This window comes from Xyrauchen texanus, chromosome 14 (assembly GCF_025860055.1).
Source record: "Xyrauchen texanus isolate HMW12.3.18 chromosome 14, RBS_HiC_50CHRs, whole genome shotgun sequence".
Taxonomy (NCBI): domain Eukaryota; kingdom Metazoa; phylum Chordata; class Actinopteri; order Cypriniformes; family Catostomidae; genus Xyrauchen; species Xyrauchen texanus.
The window spans coordinates 25,607,417-25,630,326 of NC_068289.1; the positions used below are offsets into that span (position 1 = coordinate 25,607,417).

A 22,910-nucleotide genomic window follows, 5' to 3' on the forward strand; every position below is an offset into this window, starting at 1 on the left:
TCACAATGATCCCGAGAGACTGATTGGTCGTCTGAGTAAAATGAGCCCGCCCCTTGTCTCTATGACACTGTGATCCAGAGCTATGTTCAATACAAAATCCCTATGCAATGAGGGAGAGAGAGAGGAGAGATGCAGGGCTGACAGGCCCTTTTTGTCTGTGTGTGTTCCCAAATTAATGACTCTAATGAGCCGGTTCTTTTGACTCTACAGTGTGAAACATACAGTGTGACCAGTGTAGTCTGATTCCCAAATGAATGACTCTAATGATCCAGTTCTTTTGAATCTACATTGTGAAACATACAGTGTGACCAGTGTAGTCTGATTCCCAAATGAATGACTCTAATGATCCAGTTCTTTTGAATCTACAGTGTGAAACATACAGTGTGACCAGTGTAGTCTGATTCCCAAATTAATGACTCTAATGAGCCAGTTCTTTTGAATCTACAATGTGAAACATACAGTGTGACCAGTGTAGTCTGATTCCCAAATTAATGACTCTAATGAGCCAGTTCTTTTGAATCTACAATGTGAAACATACAGTGTGACCAGTTTAGTCTGATTCCCAAATGAATGACTCTAATGAGCCAGTTCTACAGTGTAGTGTTAAAAAGTTTAACTTAGTTGCTAGATAGATAGATAGATAGATAGATAGATAGATAGATAGATAGATAGATAGATAGATAGATAGATAGATAGATAGATAGATATTTACCCTTAGATATATAGAGAGATAGATATAGATAGATAGAGAGAGAGAGATAGATATTTACCCTCAGATAGATAGATAGATAGATAGATAGATAGATAGATAGATATTTAGATAGATAGATAGATATTGACCCTCAGATAGATGCTAGCACGTTTTTAGCATGTTTTAGTGTGTGGCTAGGAAGATTTTAGGTCATTACTTTTTGGCTGCTTGATAAAAGAAATCCTCTGAGGGAGAGAGAGAGGGAGAGATGCAGGGCTGACAGGCCCTTTTTGTCTGTGTGTGTGAAAATGTCAGTTGGAATTTGAATTTCTGAACATTCCACAATGTTAAGTCAATGGGAGTTTTTCCGAGTTTGATCATCATTTTTAGGAAAACCGTAAGTCCGATCAGTTAGAAAAGATATAGCACACTATTCGGGATTAGTCTGAAGGTCTGTGCCGAGTTTGGTGCCTGTAGCTTAAAAGCTCTAGGAGGAGTTAGTCTTGGTAATTTTAGTCTCAGAATAATAATAATAATAATAATAATAATAATAAGTTTAAATAGGATTTCAGTAAGTTGGCTCTCACAAGCCAACTTAACTAGAAAAAAAAGTTCGTCGAGACAAACTTTAAGTTGGCTTGTGAAAGTTTGGACCAGAAAGTTTGAAGAAGTTTAAAGTAGTTTGAAGTTTAAATTAGTTTAAATTAGTTTAAAGTTTAAAGTAGTTTATAGTTTAAATTAGTTTGTAGTTTAAATTAGTTTGAAGTATAAATTAGTTTGTAGTTTAAATTAGTTTGAAGTTTAAATTAGTTTAAAGTAGTTTATAGTTTAAATTAGTTTAGTTTAAATTTGTTTAAAGTAGTTTAAAGTTTAACTTAGTTGCTAGATAGATAGATAGATAGATAGATAGATAGATAGATAGATAGATAGATAGATAGATAGATAGATAGACAGACACTCAGATAGAGAGATAGATAGATATTTACCCTCAGATAGATAGATAGATAGATCGATAGATAGATAGACATTGACCCTCAGATAGATAGATAGATAGATAGATATTGACCCTCAGATAGATAGATAGATAGATGGATGGATTGATTGATGGATGGATTGATCCTTGCTACCCTGAGTCCCAAGAACAAAGCCAGAAGTCTTTATGTTGTTCAGTTGCAGAGATATGTGATTTGTTACTCGGTTGCTAGGGTAACCCCATATGGTTGCTAGGCAGTTACCATAGTGATACTTATCAAGTCTTCTTGCCATCCTGATTGAAATAAATCAACCCAGAAGTCTCTACGATTTTCTGTTGCAGAGATATGTGATTTGTTACTCGGTTGCTAGGGTAACCCCATCTGGTTGTTAGGCAGTCACCATAGTGATACTTATCAAGTGTTCTTGACATCCTGATTGAAATGAACCAACCCAGAAGTCTCTACGATTTTCTGGTCCAGAGATATGTGAATTGTTACTCGGTTGCTAGGGTAACCCAATATGGTTGCTAGACCGTTACCATAGTGATACATATCAAGTCTCATTGACATCCTGATTGAAATAAATCAACCCAGAAGTCTCTATGATTTTCTGGTGCAGAGATATTTGATTTGTTACTCGGTTGCTAGGGTAACCCCATCTGGTTGCTAGGCAGTTACCTTAGTGATACTAATGAAGTGTCCTTGCCATCCTGATTGAAATAAGTCAATCCGGAAGTCTCTACGTTTTTCTGATGCAGAGATATGTGATTTGTTACTCGGTTGCTAAGGTAACCCCATGTGGTTGCTAGGCAGTTACCATAGTGATACTTATCAAGTCTCCTTGCCATCCTGATTGAAATAAATCAACCCAGAAGTCTCTCTGATTTTCTGGTGCAGAGATATGTGATTTGTTACTCGGTTGCTAGGCTAACCCCATCTGGTTGTTAGGCAGTCACCATAGTGATACTTATCAAGTCTTCTTGACATCCTGATTGAAATAAACCAACCCAGAAGTCTCTACGATTTTCTGGTCCAGAGATATGTGATTTGTTACTCGGTTGCTAGGGTAACCCAATGTGGTTGCTAGGCAGTTACCATAGTGATACTTGTCAAGTCTCCTTGACATCCTGATTGAAATAAATCAACCCAGAAGTCTCTACGATTATCTGGTGCAGAGATATGTGATTTGTTACTCGGTTGCTAGGGTAACCCCATCTGGTTGCTAGGCAGTTACCATAGTGATACTTATCAAGTCTCCTTGCCATCCTGATTGAAATAAATCAACCCAGAAATCTCTCTGATTTTCTGGTGCAGAGATATGTGATTTGTTACTCGGTTGCTAGGGTAACCCCATCTGGTTGTTAGGCAGTCACCATAGTGATACTTATCAAGTCTTCTTGACATCCTGATTGAAATAAACCAACCCAGAAGTCTCTCTGATTTTCTGGTGCAGAGATATAGTTATTGCTAAACGGTTGCTAGGGTACTCTGTTTAGTTGCTAGGGAGTGGCTTGACAGCTGCCAATCATGAAACTCCAAAGGCTGCTTGTCAGTATGAACGATATAAACCAACTCCCATGCCTCTGTGACATTCAGAATGGAAGATATCCCTCTATGGATTTTGGTTGTTAAGGTGCTCGACAATGGTTGCTAGGGAGGGGCTAGGAAGTGTTGAGGTGATTCATGATTGGCTGTTTGCTGCCCCGAGTCAAACGAGACCACCCTTGTGTTTCTATGACACTTCTATCCGGAGATATCCCTTTGATGTCTTTCATTAGAAGTCTATGGGAGTTGTTGCTAAGGTGCTTTAAATTGTTGCTAGGGCGTGGCTTGATAGCTTCACAATGATCCCGAGGGACTGATTGGTCGTCTGAGTAAAATGAGCCCGCCCCTTGTCTCTATGACACTGTGATCCAGAGCTATGTTCAATACAAAATATCTATGCAATGAGGAGAGAGAGAGGGAGAGATGCAGGGCTGACAGGCCCTTTTTGTCTGTGTGTGTGAAAATGTCAGTTGAGATTTAAATTTCTGAACATTCCGCAATGTTAAGTCAATGGGAGTTTTTTCCGAGTTTGATCGTCATTTTTAGGAAAACCGTAAGTCCGATCAGTTAGAAAAGATATAGCACACTATTCGGGATTAGTCTGAAGGTCTGTGCCGAGTTTGGTGCCTGTAGCTTAAAAGCTCTAGGAGGAGTTAGTCTTGGTAATTTTAGTCTCAGAAGAATAATAATAATAACTAGAAAAAAAAGTTAGTCGAGACAAACTTTAAGTTGGCTTGTGAAAGTTTGGACCAGAAAGTTTGAAGAAGTTTAAAGTAGTTTGAAGTTTAAATTAGTTTAAAGTTTAAAGTAGTTTATAGTTTAAATTAGTTTGAAGTTTAAATTAGTTTAAATTAGTTTAAAGTAGTTTATAGTTTAAAGTAGTTTATAGTTTAAATTAGTTTAGTTTAAATTAGTTTAAAGTAGTTTAAAGTTTAACTTAGTTGCTAGATAGATAGATAGATAGATAGATAGATAGATAGATAGATAGATAGACAGACACTCAGATAGATAGAGAGATAGATAGATAGATATTTACCCTCAGATAGATAGATAGATCGATAGATAGATAGACATTGACCCTCAGATAGATAGATAGACAACAGAGAGACAGATAGATAGATAGATAGATATTGACCCTCAGATAGATAGATAGATAGATGATTGATTGATTGATTGATTGATTGATTGATTGATCCTTGCTACCCTGAGTCCCATGAACAAAGCCAGAAGTCTTTATGTTGTTCTGTTGCAGAGATATGTGATTTGTTACTCGGTTGCTAGGGTAACCCCATATGGTTGCTAGGCAGTTACCATAGTGATACTTATCAAGTCTTCTTGCCATCCTGATTGAAATAAATCAACCCAGAAGTCTCTACGATTTTCTGTTGCAGAGATATTTGATTTGTTACTCGGTTGCTAGGGTAACCCCATCTGGTTGTTAGGCAGTCACCATAGTGATACTTATCAAGTGTTCTTGACATCCTGATTGAAATAAACCAACCCAGAAGTCTCTACGATTTTCTGGTCCAGAGATATGTGATTTGTTACTCGGTTGCTAGGGTAACCCAATGTGGTTGCTAGACAGTTACCATAGTGATACTTATCAAGTCTCATTGACATCCTGATTGAAATAAATCAACCCAGAAGTCTATGATTTTCTGGTGCAGAGATATTTGATTTGTTACTCGGTTGCTAGGGTAACCCCATCTGGTTGCTAGGCAGTTACCTTAGTGATACTAATGAAGTGTCCTTGCCATCCTGATTGAAATAAGTCAATCCGGATGTCTCTACGCTTTTCTGATGCAGAGATATGTGATTTGTTACTCGGTTGCTAAGGTAACCCCATGTGGTTGCTAGGCAGTTACCATAGTGATACTTATCAAGTCTCCTTGCCATCCTGATTGAAATAAATCAACCCAGAAGTCTCTCTGATTTTCTGGTGCAGAGATATGTGATTTGTTACTCGGTTGCTAGGGTAACCCCATCTGGTTGTTAGGCAGTCACCATAGTGATACTTATCAAGTCTTCTTGACATCCTGATTGAAATAAACCAACCCAGAAGTCTCTACGATTTTCTGGGTCAGAGATATGTGATTTGTTACTCGGTTGCTAGGGTAACCCAATGTGGTTGCTAGGCAGTTACCATAGTGATACTTGTCAAGTCTCCTTGACATCCTGATTGAAATAAATCAACCCAGAAGTCTCTACGATTATCTGGTGCAGAGATATGTGATTTGTTACTCGGTTGCTAGGGTAACCTAGCTTCCGAGTAACTTTGCACTTCGCTAGGCGATGCTAGCATGTGTTAGCATGATGCTAGTACGTTTTTAGCATGTTTTAGAATCTACAATGTGAAACATACAGTGTGACCAGTGTAGTCTGATTCCCAAATGAATGACTCTAATGAGCCAGTTCTTTTGAATCTACAGTGTGAAACATACAGTGTGACCAGTGTAGTCTGATTCCCAAACAAATTAATCTAATGAGCCAGTTCTTTTGAATATACAGTGTGAAACATACAGTGTGACCAGTGTAGTCTGATTCCCAAATGAATGACTCTAATGAGCCAGTTCTTTTGAATATACAGTGTGAAACATACAGTGTGACCAGTGTAGTCTGATTCCCAAATTAATGACTCTAATGAGCCAGTTCTTTTGAATATACAGTGTGAAACATACAGTGTGACCAGTGTAGTCTGATTCCCAAATTAATGACTCTAATGAGCCAGTTTTACAGTGTAGTGTTAAAAAAGTTTAACTTAGTTGCTAGATAGATAGATAGATAGATAGATAGATAGATAGATATTGACCCTCAGATAGATAGATAGATAGATAGATAGATAGATAGATAGATAGATAGATAGATAGATAGATATTGACCCTCAGATAGATAGATAGATAGATAGATAGATAGATAGATAGATAGATAGATAGATAGATAGATAGATAGATAGATATTGACCCTCAGATAGATAGATAGATAAATAGATAGATAGATAGATATTGACCCTCAGATAGATAGATAGATAGATAGATAGATAGATAGATAGATAGATAGATAGATAGATAGATAGATAGATAGATATTGACCCTCAGATAGATAGATAGATAGATAGATAGATAGATAGATAGATAGATAGATAGATAGATAGATAGATAGATAGATATTGACCCTCAGATAGATAGATAGATAGATAGATAGATATTGACCCTCAGATAGATAGATAGATAGATAGATAGATAGATAGATAGATAGATAGATAGATAGACAGATAGATAGATATTGACCCTCAGATAGATAGATAGATAGATAGATAGATAGATAGATAGATAGATAGATAGATATTGACCCTCAGATAGATAGATAGATAGATAGATAGATAGATAGATAGATAGATATTGACCCTCAGATAGATAGATAGATAGATAGATAGATAGATAGATAGATAGACAGATAGATAGATAGATAGATAGATAGATAGATATTGACCCTCAGATAGATAGATAGATAGATAGATAGATAGATAGATAGATAGATAGATAGATAGATAGATAGATAGATAGATAGATAGATAGATGCTAACACGTTTTTAGCATGTTTTAGCGTGTGGCTATGAAGATTTTAGGTCATTACTTTTTGGCTGCTTGATAAAAGAAATCCTCTGAGGGAGAGAGAGAGGGAGAGATGCAGGGCTGACAGGCCCTTTTTGTCTGTGTGTGTGAAAATGTCAGTTGGAATTTGAATTTCTGAACATTCCGCAATGTTAAGTCAATGGGAGTTTTTTCCGAGTTTGATCGTCATTTTTAGGAAAACCGTAAGTCCGATCAGTTAGAAAAGATATAGCACACTATTCGGGATTAGTCTGAAGGTCTGTGCCGAGTTTGGTGCCTGTAGCTTAAAAGCTGTAGGAGGAGTTAGTCTTGGTAATTTTAGTCTCAGAAGAATAATAATAATAATAATAATAATAATAAGTTTAAATAGGATTTCAGTAAGTTGGCTCTCACAAGCCAACTTAATAACTAGAAAAAGTTCGTCGAGACAAACTTTAAGTTGGCTTGTGAAGGTTTGGACCAGAAAGTTTGAAGTTTAAAGTAGTTTGAAGTTTAAATTAGTTTATAGTTTAAATTAGTTTAAAATTTAAATTAGTCTAAAGTTTAAATTCGTTTGAATTTTAAAGTAGTTTGAAGTTTAAATTAGTTTACAGTTTAAATTAGTTTAAAGCTTAAATTAGTCTAAAGTTTAAATTCGTTTGAATTTTAAAGTAGTTTGAAGTTTAATTTAGTCTAAAGTTTAAATTAGTTTGAATTTTAAAGTAGTTTGAAGTTTAAATTAGTTCAAAGTTTAAAGTAGTCTAAAGTTTAAATTAGTTTGAATTTTAAAGTAGTTTATAGTTTAAAGTAGTTTGAAGTTTAAAGTAGTTTATAGTTTAAATGAGTTTAAAGTTTAAATTAGTTTAAAGTTTAAAGTAGTTTGTAGTTTAAAAGTTTAACTAAGTTGCTAGAAAGATAGATAGATAGATAGATAGATAGATAGATAGATAGATAGATAGATAGATAGATAGATAGATAGATAGATAGATAGATAGATAGATAGACACTCAGATAGATAGATAGAGAGATAGATAGATATTTACCCTAGGATTGATAGACAGATATAGATAAATAGATATTTACCCTCAGATAGATAGATAGATAGATATTGACCCTCAAATAGATAGATAGATAGATAGATATTGACCCTCAAATAGATAGATAGATAGATAGATAGACAGACAGATAGATGCTAGCAATTTTTTAGCATGTTTTAGCACTTCGGTAGGCGATGCTAGCATGTGTTAGCATGATGCTAGCACGTTTTTAGCATGTTTTAGCACTTCGCTAGGCAATGCTAACATGTGTTAGCATGATGCTAGCACGTTTTTAGCATGTTTTAGCACTTCGCTAGGCGATGCTAGCATGTGTTAGCATGATGCTAGCACGTTTTTAGCATGTTTTAGCACTTCGCTAGGCAATGCTAGCATTTGTTAGCATGATGATAGCATGTTTTTAGCATGTTTTAGCACTTCGTTAGGGGATGCTAACATGTGTTAGCATGATGTTAACACGTTTTTAGCATTTTCTAGCACTTCGCTAGGCGATGCTAGCATGTGTTAGCATGATGCTAGCACGTTTTTAGCATTTTCTAGCACTTCGCTAGGCGATGCTAGCATGTGTTAGCATGATGCTAGCACGTTTTTAGCATGTTTTAACACTTCGCTAGGCGATGCTAACATGTGTTATCATGATGCTAGCACATTTTTAGCATGTTTTAGCACTTTGCTAGGCGATGCTAGCGTGTGTTAGCATGATGCTAGCACGTTTTTAGCATGTTTTAGTACTTCGCTAGGCAATGCTAGCATGTGTTAGCATGATGCTAGCACTTTTTTAGCATGTTTTAGCACTTCGCTAGGCGATGCTAGCATGTGTTACCAGTGTAGACTGATTCCCAAACAAATGACTCTAATGAGCCGGTTCTTTTGAATCTACAGTGTGAAACATACAGTGTGACCAGTGTAGACTGATTCCCAAATTAATGACTCTAATGAGCCGGTTGTTTTGAATCTACAGTGTGAAACATACAGTGTGACCAGTGTAGTCTGATTCCCAAATGAATGACTCTAATGAGCCAGTTCTTTTGAATCTAAAATGTGAAACATACAGTGTGACCAGTGTAGTCTGATTCCCAAATTAATGACTCTAATGAGCCGGTTCTTTTGAATCTACAATGTGAAACATACAGTGTGACCAGTGTAATCTGATTACAATATTAATGACTCTAATGAGCCGGTTCTTTTGAATCTACAGTGTGAAACATACAGTGTGACCAGGGTAGTCTGATTCCCAAACAAATTACTCTAATGAGCCAGTTCTTTTGAATCTAAAGTGTGAAACATACAGTGTGACCAGGGTAGTCTGATTCCCAAACAAATTACTCTAATGAGCCGGTTCTTTTGAATCTACAATGTGAAACATACAGTGTGACCAGTGTAGTCTGATTCCCAAATTAATGACTCTAATGAGCCGGTTCTTTTGAATCTACAATGTGAAACATACAGTGTGACCAGTGTAGTCTGATTCCCAAATTAATGACTCTAATGAGCCGGTTCTTTTGAATCTACAATGTGAAACTTACAGTGTGACCAGTTTAGTCTGATTCCCAAATGAATGACTCTAATGAGCCAGTTCTACAGTGTAGTGTTAAAAAAGTATAACTTAGTTGCTAGATAGATAGATAGATAGATAGATAGATAGATAGATAGATAGATAGATAGATAGATAGATAGATAGATAGATATTTACCCTTAGATATATAGAGAGATAGATATAGATAGATAGATATTTATCCTCAGATAGATAGATAGATAGAGAGAGAGAGAGATAGATATTTACCCTCAGATAGATAGATAGATAGATAGATAGATAGATAGATAGATAGATAGATAGATAGATAGATAGATAGATAGATAGATAGATAGATAGATAGATATTGACAGACAGCAGGAGCGGAAGAATCCAGAATGACAGCTCATTAGTTATGCAACATTCAACGATCTAATTGGCCAGCCGTTATATTCGTTTAAATACCCAACCCCTTATAATTAAATAATTAACAACATAATGGAATAAATAATCACAATTAATGTATTCAATCACCAGAAAAAATAAATAAAAATAAATTGTATGTAGGCCTATGGAGTTGTAGCTGGTCACTCTTTCAGGCTGGTTGCTAGGCAGTTACCATAGCATGTTTTAGCATGTGGCTATGAAGATTTTAGGTCCTTACTTTTTGGCTGCTTGATAAAATAAATCCTCTGATGGAGAGAGAGGGAGAGATGCAGGGCTGACAGGCCCTTTTTGTCTGTGTGTGTGAAAATGTCAGTTGAGATTTAAATTTCTGAACATTCCACAATGTTAAGTCAATGGGAGTTTTTCCGAGTTTGATCGTCATTTTTAGGAAAACCGTAAGTCCGATCAGTTAGAAAGATATAGCAACTCGAGTCAGAACAGTTTGAGTGTCTGTGCCGAGTTTGGAGTATGTGGAGTTAAAGCTCTAGGAGGAGATAGATATAGAAATTTCACCGCTAAGACGAATAAGAATCGGAATAATAACTAGAAAAAAAAGTTCGTCAAGACAAACTTTAAGTTGGCTTGTGAAAGTTTGGACCAGAATGTTTGAAGAAGTTTAAAGTAGTTTGAAGTTTAAATTAGTTTAAATTAGTTTAAAGTTTAAAGTAGTTTATAGTTTAAATTAGTTTGTAGTTTAAATTAGTTTGAAGTATAAATTAGTTTGTAGTTTAAATTAGTTTGAAGTTTAAATTAGTTTAAATTAGTTTAAAGTAGTTTATAGTTTAAATTAGTTTAGTTTAAATTTGTTTAAAGTAGTTTAAAGTTTAACTTAGTTGCTAGATAGATAGATAGATAGATAGATAGATAGATAGATAGATAGATAGATAGATAGATAGATAGATAGATAGATAGATAGACAGACACTCAGATAGAGAGATAGATAGATATTTACCCTCAGATAGATAGATAGATAGATCGATAGATAGATAGACATTGACCCTCAGATAGATAGATAGATAGATAGATAGATATTGACCCTCAGATAGATAGATAGATAGATGGATGGATTGATTGATGGATGGATTGATCCTTGCTACCCTGAGTCCCAAGAACAAAGCCAGAAGTCTTTATGTTGTTCAGTTGCAGAGATATGTGATTTGTTACTCGGTTGCTAGGGTAACCCCATATGGTTGCTAGGCAGTTACCATAGTGATACTTATCAAGTCTTCTTGCCATCCTGATTGAAATAAATCAACCCAGAAGTCTCTACGATTTTCTGTTGCAGAGATATGTGATTTGTTACTCGGTTGCTAGGGTAACCCCATCTGGTTGTTAGGCAGTCACCATAGTGATACTTATCAAGTGTTCTTGACATCCTGATTGAAATGAACCAACCCAGAAGTCTCTACGATTTTCTGGTCCAGAGATATGTGATTTGTTACTCGGTTGCTAGGGTAACCCAATATGGTTGCTAGACCGTTACCATAGTGATACATATCAAGTCTCATTGACATCCTGATTGAAATAAATCAACACAGAAGTCTCTATGATTTTCTGGTGCAGAGATATTTGATTTGTTACTCGGTTGCTAGGGTAACCCCATCTGGTTGCTAGGCAGTTACCTTAGTGATACTAATGAAGTGTCCTTGCCATCCTGATTGAAATAAGTCAATCCGGAAGTCTCTACGTTTTTCTGATGCAGAGATATGTGATTTGTTACTCGGTTGCTAAGGTAACCCCATGTGGTTGCTAGGCAGTTACCATAGTGATACTTATCAAGTCTCCTTGCCATCCTGATTGAAATAAATCAACCCAGAAGTCTCTCTGATTTTCTGGTGCAGAGATATGTGATTTGTTACTCGGTTGCTAGGCTAACCCATCTGGTTGTTAGGCAGTCACCATAGTGATACTTATCAAGTCTTCTTGACATCCTGATTGAAATAAACCAACCCAGAAGTCTACGATTTTCTGGTCCAGAGATATGTGATTTGTTACTCGGTTGCTAGGGTAACCCAATGTGGTTGCTAGGCAGTTACCATAGTGATACTTGTCAAGTCTCCTTGACATCCTGATTGAAATAAATCAACCCAGAAGTCTCTACGATTATCTGGTGCAGAGATATGTGATTTGTTACTCGGTTGCTAGGGTAACCCCATCTGGTTGCTAGGCAGTTACCATAGTGATACTTATCAAGTCTCCTTGCCATCCTGATTGAAATAAATCAACCCAGAAATCTCTCTGATTTTCTTGTGCAGAGATATGTGATTTGTTACTCGGTTGCTAGGGTAACCCCATCTGGTTGTTAGGCAGTCACCATAGTGATACTTATCAAGTCTTCTTGACATCCTGATTGAAATAAACCAACCCAGAAGTCTCTACGATTTTCTGGTCCAGAGATATGTGATTTGTTACTCGGTTGCTAGGGTAACCCAATGTGGTTGCTAGGCAGTTACCATAGTGATATTTATCAAGTCTCCTTGACATCCTGATTGAAATAAATCAACCCAGAAGTCTCTACGATTATCTGGTGCAGAGATATGTGATTTGTTACTTGGTTGCTAGGGTAACCACATCTGGTTGCTAGGCATTTACCATAGTGATACTAATGAAGTCTCTTTGCCATCCTGATTGAAATAAGTCAATCCGGAAGTCTCTACGCTTTTCTGATGCAGAGATATGTGATTTGTTACTCGGTTGCTAAGGTAACCCCATGTGGTTGCTAGGCAGTTACCATAGTGATACTTATCAAGTCTCCTTGCCATCCTGATTGAAATAAATCAACCCAGAAGTCTCTCTGATTTTCTGGTGCAGAGATATGTGATTTGTTACTCGGTTGCTAGGGTAACCCCATGTGGTTGCTAGGCAGTTACCATAGTGATACTTATCAAGTCTCCTTGCCATCCTGCTTGAAATAAATGAACCCAGAAGTCTCTCTGATTTTCTGGTGCAGAGATATAGTTATTGCTAAGCGGTTGCTAGGGTACTCTGTTTAGTTGCTAGGGAGTGGCTTGACAGCTGCCAATTATGAAACTCCAAAGGCTGCTTGTCAGTATGAATGATATAAACCAACTCCCATGCCTCTGTGACATTCAGAATGGAAGATATCCCTCTATGGATTTTGGTTGTTAAGGTGCTCGACAATGGTTGCTAGGGAGGGGCTAGGAAGTGTTGATGTGATTCATGATTGGCTGTTTGCTCCCCCGAGTCAAACGAGACCACCCTTGTGTTTCTATGACACTTCTATCCGGAGATATCCCTTTGATATCTTTCATTAGAAGTCTATGGGAGTTGTTGCTAAGGTGCTTTAAATTGTTGCTAGGGCGTGGCTTGATAGCTTCACAATGATCCCGAGAGACTGATTGGTCGTCTGATTAAAATGAGCCCGCCCCCTTGTCTCTATGACACTGTGATCCAGAGCTATGTTCAATACAAAATCCCTATGCAATGAGGGAGAGAGAGGGAGAGATGCAGGGCTGACAGGCCCTTTTTGTCTGTGTGTGTTCCCAAATTAATGACTCTAATGAGCGGTTCTTTTGACTCTACAGTGTGAAACATACAGTGTGACCAGTGTAGTCTGATTCCCAAATGAATGACTCTAATGATCCAGTTCTTTTGAATCTACAGTGTGAAACATACAGTGTGACCAGTGTAGTCTGATTCCCAAATTAATGACTCTAATGAGCCAGTTCTTTTGAATCTACAATGTGAAACATACAGTGTGACCAGTTTAGTCTGATTCCCAAATGAATGACTCTAATGAGCCAGTTCTTTTGAATCTACAGTGTGAAACATACAGTGTGACCAGTGTGGTCTGATTCCCAAATGAATGACTCTAATGAGCCAGTTCTACAGTGTAGTGTTAAAAAGTTTAACTTAGTTGCTAGATAGATAGATAGATAGATAGATAGATAGATAGATATTTACCCTTAGATATATAGAGAGATAGATATAGATAGATAGAGAGAGAGAGATAGATATTTACCCTCAGATAGATAGATAGATAGATATTTAGATATTTAGATAGATAGATATTGACCCTCAGATAGATGCTAGCACGTTTTTAGCATGTTTTAGTGTGTGGCTAGGAAGATTTTAGGTCATTACTTTTTGGCTGCTTGATAAAAGAAATCCTCTGAGGGAGAGAGAGAGAGAGAGATGCAGGGCTGACAGGCCCTTTTTGTCTGTGTGTGTGAAAATGTCAGTTGGAATTTGAATTTCTGAACATTCCGCAATGTTAAGTCAATGGGAGTTTTTTCGAGTTTGATCATCATTTTTAGGAAAACCGTAAGTCCGATCAGTTAGAAAAGATATAGCACACTATTAGGGATTAGTCTGAAGGTCTGTGCCGAGTTTGGTGCCTGTAGCTTAAAAGCTCTAGGAGGAGTTAGTCTTGGTAATTTTAGTCTCAGAAGAATAATAATAATAATAATAATAATAATAAGTTTAAATAGGATTTCAGTAAGTTGGCTCTCACAAGCCAACTTAATAAGTTTAAATAGGATTTCAGTAAGTTGGCTCTCACAAGCCAACTTAATAACTAGAAAAAAAGTTAGATCGAGACAAACTTTAAGTTGGCTTGTGAAAGTTTGGACCAGAAAGTTTGAAGAAGTTTAAAGTAGTTTGAAGTTTAAATTAGTTTAAATTAGTTTAAAGTTTAAAGTAGTTTATAGTTTAAATTAGTTTGTAGTTTAAATTAGTTTGAAGTATAAATTAGTTTGTAGTTTAAATTAGTTTGAAGTTTAAATTAGTTTAAATTAGTTTAAAGTAGTTTATAGTTTAAATTAGTTTAGTTTAAATTTGTTTAAAGTAGTTTAAAGTTTAACTTAGTTGCTAGATAGATAGATAGATAGATAGATAGATAGATAGATAGATAGATAGATAGATAGATAGATAGATAGACAGACACTCAGATAGAGAGATAGATAGATATTTACCCTCAGATAGATAGATAGATAGATCGATAGATAGATAGACATTGACCCTCAGATAGATAGATAGATAGATAGATAGATAGATAGATAGATAGATAGATAGATATTGACCCTCAGATAGATAGATAGATAGATGGATGGATTGATTGATGGATGGATTGATCCTTGCTACCCTGAGTCCCAAGAACAAAGCCAGAAGTCTTTATGTTGTTCAGTTGCAGAGATATGTGATTTGTTACTCGGTTGCTAGGGTAACCCCATATGGTTGCTAGGCAGTTACCATAGTGATACTTATCAAGTCTTCTTGCCATCCTGATTGAAATAAATCAACCCAGAAGTCTCTACGATTTTCTGTTGCAGAGATATGTGATTTGTTACTCGGTTGCTAGGGTAACCCCATCTGGTTGTTAGGCAGTCACCATAGTGATACTTATCAAGTGTTCTTGACATCCTGATTGAAATGAACCAACCCAGAAGTCTCTACGATTTTCTGGTCCAGAGATATGTGATTTGTTACTCGGTTGCTAGGGTAACCCAATATGGTTGCTAGACCGTTACCATAGTGATACATATCAAGTCTCATTGACATCCTGATTGAAATAAATCAACCCAGAAGTCTCTATGATTTTCTGGTGCAGAGATATTTGATTTGTTACTCGGTTGCTAGGGTAACCCCATCTGGTTGCTAGGCAGTTACCTTAGTGATACTAATGAAGTGTCCTTGCCATCCTGATTGAAATAAGTCAATCCGGAAGTCTCTACGTTTTCTGATGCAGAGATATGTGATTTGTTACTCGGTTGCTAAGGTAACCCCATGTGGTTGCTAGGCAGTTACCATAGTGATACTTATCAAGTCTCCTTGCCATCCTGATTGAAATAAATCAACCCAGAAGTCTCTCTGATTTTCTGGTGCAGAGATATGTGATTTGTTACTCGGTTGCTAGGCTAACCCCATCTGGTTGTTAGGCAGTCACCATAGTGATACTTATCAAGTCTTCTTGACATCCTGATTGAAATAAACCAACCCAGAAGTCTCTACGATTTTCTGGTCCAGAGATATGTGATTTGTTACTCGGTTGCTAGGGTAACCCAATGTGGTTGCTAGGCAGTTACCATAGTGATACTTGTCAAGTCTCCTTGACATCCTGATTGAAATAAATCAACCCAGAAGTCTCTACGATTATCTGGTGCAGAGATATTTGATTTGTTACTCGGTTGCTAGGGTAACCCCATCTGGTTGCTAGGCAGTTACCATAGTGATACTTATCAAGTCTCCTTGCCATCCTGATTGAAATAAATCAACCCAGAAATCTCTCTGATTTTCTGGTGCAGAGATATGTGATTTGTTACTCGGTTGCTAGGGTAACCCCATCTGGTTGTTAGGCAGTCACCATAGTGATACTTATCAAGTCTTCTTGACATCGTGATTGAAATAAATCAACCCAGAAGTCTCTCACGATTTTCTGGTCCAGAGATATGTGATTTGTTACTCGGTTGCTAGGGTAACCCAATGTGGTTGCTAGGCAGTTACCATAGTGATACTTATCAAGTCTCCTTGACATCCTGATTGAAATAAATCAACCCAGAAGTCTCTACGATTATCTGGTGCAGAGATATGTGATTTGTTACTTGGATGCTAGGGTAACCACATCTGGTTGCTAGGCAGTTACCATAGTGATACTAATGAAGTCTCTTTGCCATCCTGATTGAAATAAGTCAATCCGGAAGTCTCTACGCTTTTCTGATGCAGAGATATGTGATTTGTTACTCGGTTGCTAAGGTAACCCCATGTGGTTGCTAGGCAGTTACCATAGTGATACTTATCAAGTCTCCTTGCCATCCTGATTGAAATAAATCAACCCAGAAGTCTCTCTGATTTTCTGGTGCAGAGATATGTGATTTGTTACTCGGTTGCTAGGGTAACCCCATGTGGTTGCTAGGCAGTTACCATAGTGATACTTATCAAGTCTCCTTGCCATCCTGCTTGAAATAAATGAACCCAGAAGTCTCTCTGATTTTCTGGTGCAGAGATATAGTTATTGCTAAGCGGTTGCTAGGGTACTCTGTTTAGTTGCTAGGGAGTGGCTTGACAGCTGCCAATTATGAAACTCCAAAGGCTGCTTGTCAGTATGAATGATATAAACCAACTCCCATGCCTCTGTGACATTCAGAATGGAAGATATCCCTCTATGGATTTTGGTTGTTAAGGTGCTCGACAATGGTTGCTAGGGAGGGGCTAGGAAGTGTTGAGGTGATTCATGATTGGCTGTTTGCTGCCCCGAGTCAAGCGAGACCACCCTTGTGTTTCTATGACACTTCTATCCGGAGATATCCGTTTGATATCTTTCATTAGAAGTCTATGGGAGTTGTTGCTAAGGTGCTTTAAATTGTTGCTAGGGCGTGGCTTGATAGCTTCACAATGATCCGAGAGACTGATTGGTCGTCTGAGTAAAATGAGCCCGCCCCTTGTCTCTATGACACTGTGATCCAGAGCTATGTTCAATACAAAATCCCTATGCAATGAGGGAGAGAGAGAGGAGAGATGCAGGGCTGACAGGCCCTTTTGTCTGTGTGTGTTCCCAAATTAATGACTCTAATGAGCCGGTTCTTTTGACTCTACAGTGTGAAACATACAGTGTGACCAGTGTAGTCTGATTCCCAAATGAATGACTCTAATGATCCAGTTCTTTTGAATCTACAGTGTGAAACATACAGTGTGACCAGTGTAGTCTGATTCCCAAATTAATGACTCTAATGAGCCAGTTCTTTTGAATCTACAATGTGAAACATACAGTGTGACCAGTTTAGTCTGATTCCCAAATGAATGACTCTAATGAGCCAGTTCTTTTGAATCTACAATGTGAAACATACAGTGTGACCAGTGTAGTCTGATTCCCAAATGAATGACTCTAATGAGCCAGTTCTTTTGAATCTACAGTGTGAAACATACAGTGTGACCAGTGTGGTCTGATTCCCAAATGAATGACTCTAATGAGCCAGTTCTACAGTGTAGTGTTAAAAAGTTTAACTTAGTTGCTAGATAGATAGATAGATAGATAGATAGATAGATAGATATTTACCCTTAGATATATAGAGAGATAGATATAGATAGATAGAGAGAGAGAGATAGATATTTACCCTCAGATAGATAGATAGATAGATATTTAGATATTTAGATAGATAGATAGATATTGACCCTCAGATAGATGCTAGCACGTTTTTAGCATGTTTTAGTGTGTGGCTAGGAAGATTTTAGGTCATTACTTTTTGGCTGCTTGATAAAAGAAATCCTCTGAGGGAGAGAGAGAGGGAGAGATGCAGGGCTGACAGGCCCTTTTTGTCTGTGTGTGTGAAAATGTCAGTTGGAATTTGAATTTCTGAACATTCCGCAATGTTAAGTCAATGGGAGTTTTTCCGAGTTTGATCATCATTTTTAGGAAAACCGTAAGTCCGATCAGTTAGAAAAGATATAGCACACTATTCGGGATTAGTCTGAAGGTCTGTGCCGAGTTTGGTGCCTGTAGCTTAAAAGCTCTAGGAGGAGTTAGTCTTGGTAATTTTAGTCTCAGAAGAATAATAATAATAATAATAACTAGAAAAAAAGTTAGATCGAGACAAACTTTAAGTTGGCTTGTGAAAGTTTGGACCAGAAAGTTTGAAGAAGTTTAAAGTAGTTTGAAGTTTAAATTAGTTTAAATTAGTTTAAAGTTTAAAGTAGTTTATAGTTTAAATTAGTTTGTAGTTTAAATTAGTTTGAAGTATAAATTAGTTTGTAGTTTAAATTAGTTTGAAGTTTAAATTAGTTTAAAGTAGTTTATAGTTTAAATTAGTTTAGTTTAAATTTGTTTAAAGTAGTTTAAAGTTTAACTTAGTTGCTAGATAGATAGATAGATAGATAGATAGATAGATAGATAGATAGATAGATAGATAGATAGATAGACAGACACTCAGATAGAGAGATAGATAGATATTTACCCTCAGATAGATAGATAGATAGATCGATAGATAGATAGACATTGACCCTCAGATAGATAGATAGATAGATAGATAGATAGATATTGACCCTCAGATAGATAGATAGATAGATGGATGGATTGATTGATGGATGGATTGATCCTTGCTACCCTGAGTCCCAAGAACAAAGCCAGAAGTCTTTATGTTGTTCAGTTGCAGAGATATGTGATTTGTTACTCGGTTGCTAGGGTAACCCCATATGGTTGCTAGGCAGTTACCATAGTGATACTTATCAAGTCTTCTTGCCATCCTGATTGAAATAAATCAACCCAGAAGTCTCTACGATTTTCTGTTGCAGAGATATGTGATTTGTTACTCGGTTGCTAGGGTAACCCCATCTGGTTGTTAGGCAGTCACCATAGTGATACTTATCAAGTGTTCTTGACATCCTGATTGAAATGAACCAACCCAGAAGTCTCTACGATTTTCTGGTCCAGAGATATGTGAATTGTTACTCGGTTGCTAGGGTAACCCAATATGGTTGCTAGACCGTTACCATAGTGATACATATCAAGTCTCATTGACATCCTGATTGAAATAAATCAACCCAGAAGTCTCTATGATTTTCTGGTGCAGAGATATTTGATTTGTTACTCGGTTGCTAGGGTAACCCCATCTGGTTGCTAGGCAGTTACCTTAGTGATACTAATGAAGTGTCCTTGCCATCCTGATTGAAATAAGTCAATCCGGAAGTCTCTACGCTTTTCTGATGCAGAGATATGTGATTTGTTACTCGGTTGCTAAGGTAACCCCATGTGGTTGCTAGGCAGTTACCATAGTGATACTTATCAAGTCTCCTTGCCATCCTGATTGAAATAAATCAACCCAGAAGTCTCTCTGATTTTCTGGTGCAGAGATATGTGATTTGTTACTCGGTTGCTAGGCTAACCCCATCTGGTTGTTAGGCAGTCACCATAGTGATACTTATCAAGTCTTCTTGACATCCTGATTGAAATAAACCAACCCAGAAGTCTCTACGATTTTCTGGTCCAGAGATATGTGATTTGTTACTCGGTTGCTAGGGTAACCCAATGTGGTTGCTAGGCAGTTACCATAGTGATACTTGTCAAGTCTCCTTGACATCCTGATTGAAATAAATCAACCCAGAAGTCTCTACGATTATCTGGTGCAGAGATATGTGATTTGTTACTCGGTTGCTAGGGTAACCCCATCTGGTTGCTAGGCAGTTACCATAGTGATACTTATCAAGTCTCCTTGCCATCCTGATTGAAATAAATCAACCCAGAAATCTCTCTGATTTTCTGGTGCAGAGATATGTGATTTGTTACTCGGTTGCTAGGGTAACCCCATCTGGTTGTTAGGCAGTCACCATAGTGATACTTATCAAGTCTTCTTGACATCCTGATTGAAATAAACCAACCCAGAAGTCTCTACGATTTTCTGGTCCAGAGATATGTGATTTGTTACTCAGTTGCTAGGGTAACCCAATGTGGTTGCTAGGCAGTTACCATAGTGATATTTATCAAGTCTCCTTGACATCCTGATTGAAATAAATCAACCCAGAAGTCTCTACGATTATCTGGTGCAGAGATATGTGATTTGTTACTTGGTTGCTAGGGTAACCACATCTGGTTGCTAGGCAGTTACCATAGTGATACTAATGAAGTCTCTTTGCCATCCTGATTGAAATAAGTCAATCCGAAGTCTCTACGCTTTTCTGATGCAGAGATATGTGATTTGTTACTCGGTTGCTAAGGTAACCCCATGTGGTTGCTAGGCAGTTACCATAGTGATACTTATCAAGTCTCCTTGCCATCCTGATTGAAATAAATCAACCCAGAAGTCTCTCTGATTTTCTGGTGCAGAGATATGTGATTTGTTACTCGGTTGCTAGGGTAACCCCATGTGGTTGCTAGGCAGTTACCATAGTGATACTTATCAAGTCTCCTTGCCATCCTGCTTGAAATAAATGAACCCAGAAGTCTCTCTGATTTTCTGGTGCAGAGATATAGTTATTGCTAAACGGTTGCTAGGGTACTCTGTTTAGTTGCTAGGGAGTGGCTTGACAGCTGCCAATTATGAAACTCCAAAGGCTGCTTGTCAGTATGAATGATATAAACCAACTCCCATGCCTCTGTGACATTCAGAATGGAAGATATCCCTCTATGGATTTTGGTTGTTAAGGTGCTCGACAATGGTTGCTAGGGAGGGGCTAGGAAGTGTTGAGGTGATTCATGATTGGCTGTTTGCTGCCCCGAGTCAAACGAGACCACCCTTGTGTTTCTATGACACTTCTATCCGGAGATATCCCTTTGATATCTTTCATTAGAAGTCTATGGGAGTTGTTGCTAAGGTGCTTTAAATTGTTGCTAGGGCGTGGCTTGATAGCTTCACAATGATCCCGAGAGACTGATTGGTCGTCTGAGTAAAATGAGCCCGCCCCTTGTCTCTATGACACTGTGATCCAGAGCTATGTTCAATACAAAATCCCTATGCAATGAGGGAGAGAGAGAGGGAGAGATGCAGGGCTGACAGGCCCTTTTTGTCTGTGTGTGTTCCCAAATTAATGACTCTAATGAGCCGGTTCTTTTGACTCTACAGTGTGAAACATACAGTGTGACCAGTGTAGTCTGATTCCCAAATGAATGACTCTAATGATCCAGTTCTTTTGAATCTACAGTGTGAAACATACAGTGTGACCAGTGTAGTCTGATTCCCAAATGAATGACTCTAATGATCCAGTTCTTTTGAATCTACAGTGTGAAACATACAGTGTGACCAGTGTAGTCTGATTCCCAAATTAATGACTCTAATGAGCCAGTTCTTTTGAATCTACAATGTGAAACATACAGTGTGACCAGTGTAGTCTGATTCCCAAATTAATGACTCTAATGATCCAGTTCTTTTGAATCTACAATGTGAAACATACAGTGTGACCAGTGTAGTCTGATTCCCAAATTAATGACTCTAATGAGCCAGTTCTTTTGAATCTACAATGTGAAACATACAGTGTGACCAGTTTAGTCTGATTCCCAAATGAATGACTCTAATGAGCCAGTTCTACAGTGTAGTGTTAAAAAGTTTAACTTAGTTGCTAGATAGATAGATAGATAGATAGATAGATAGATAGATAGATAGATAGATAGATAGATAGATAGATATTTACCCTTAGATATATAGAGAGATAGATATAGATAGATAGAGAGAGAGAGATAGATATTTACCCTCAGATAGATAGATAGATAGATAGATAGATAGATAGATAGATAGATAGATAGATAGATATTTAGATAGATAGATAGATATTGACCCTCAGATAGATGCTAGCACGTTTTTAGCATGTTTTAGTGTGTGGCTAGGAAGATTTTAGGTCATTACTTTTTGGCTGCTTGATAAAAGAAATCCTCTGAGGGAGAGAGAGAGGGAGAGATGCAGGGCTGACAGGCCCTTTTTGTCTGTGTGTGTGAAAATGTCAGTTGGAATTTGAATTTCTGAACATTCCGCAATGTTAAGTCAATGGGAGTTTTTTCCGAGTTTGATCATCATTTTTAGGAAAACCGTAAGTCCGATCAGTTAGAAAAGATATAGCACACTATTCGGGATTAGTCTGAAGGTCTGTGCCGAGTTTGGTGCCTGTAGCTTAAAAGCTCTAGGAGGAGTTAGTCTTGGTAATTTTAGTCTCAGAAGAATAATAATAATAACTAGATTAAAAGTTTGAGTACAAACTTTAAGTTGGCTTGTGAAAGTTTGGACCCGAAAGTTTGAAGAAGTTTGAAGAAGTTTAAAGTAGTTTGAAGTTTAAATTAGTTTAAATGAGTTTAAAGTAGTTTATATTTTAAAGTTTAACTTAGTTGCTAGATAGATAGATAGATAGAGAGATACAGAGATAGATAGATAGATAGATAGATAGATAGATAGATAGATAGACCCTCAGATAGATAGATAGATAGAGAGAGAGAGAGATAGACATTGACCCTCAGATAGATAGATAGACAACAGACAGACAGAGAGACGGATAGATAGATAGATATTGACCCTCAGATAGATAGATAGATAGATAGATAGATAGATAGATAGATAGATAGATAGATAGATAGATATTGACCCTCAGATAGATAGATAGATAGATAGATAGATAGATAGATATTGACCCTCAGATAGATAGATAGATAGATAGATAGATATTGAC

The 22,910-nt window shown here is 37.2% G+C and overlaps 1 long non-coding RNA gene across 1 annotated transcript; it reads left to right on the forward strand.

The window, feature by feature from the left end:
- The first annotated feature begins 3,651 nt into the window (after positions 1–3,651).
- LOC127655327 (uncharacterized) lies at positions 3,652–14,274 on the forward strand. Its single transcript, XR_007972028.1, has 3 exons — positions 3,652–3,716; positions 6,979–7,078; positions 14,154–14,274. It is a non-coding gene; the product is annotated as an uncharacterized LOC127655327 (long non-coding RNA).
- Positions 14,275–22,910: the final 8,636 nt, after the last annotated feature.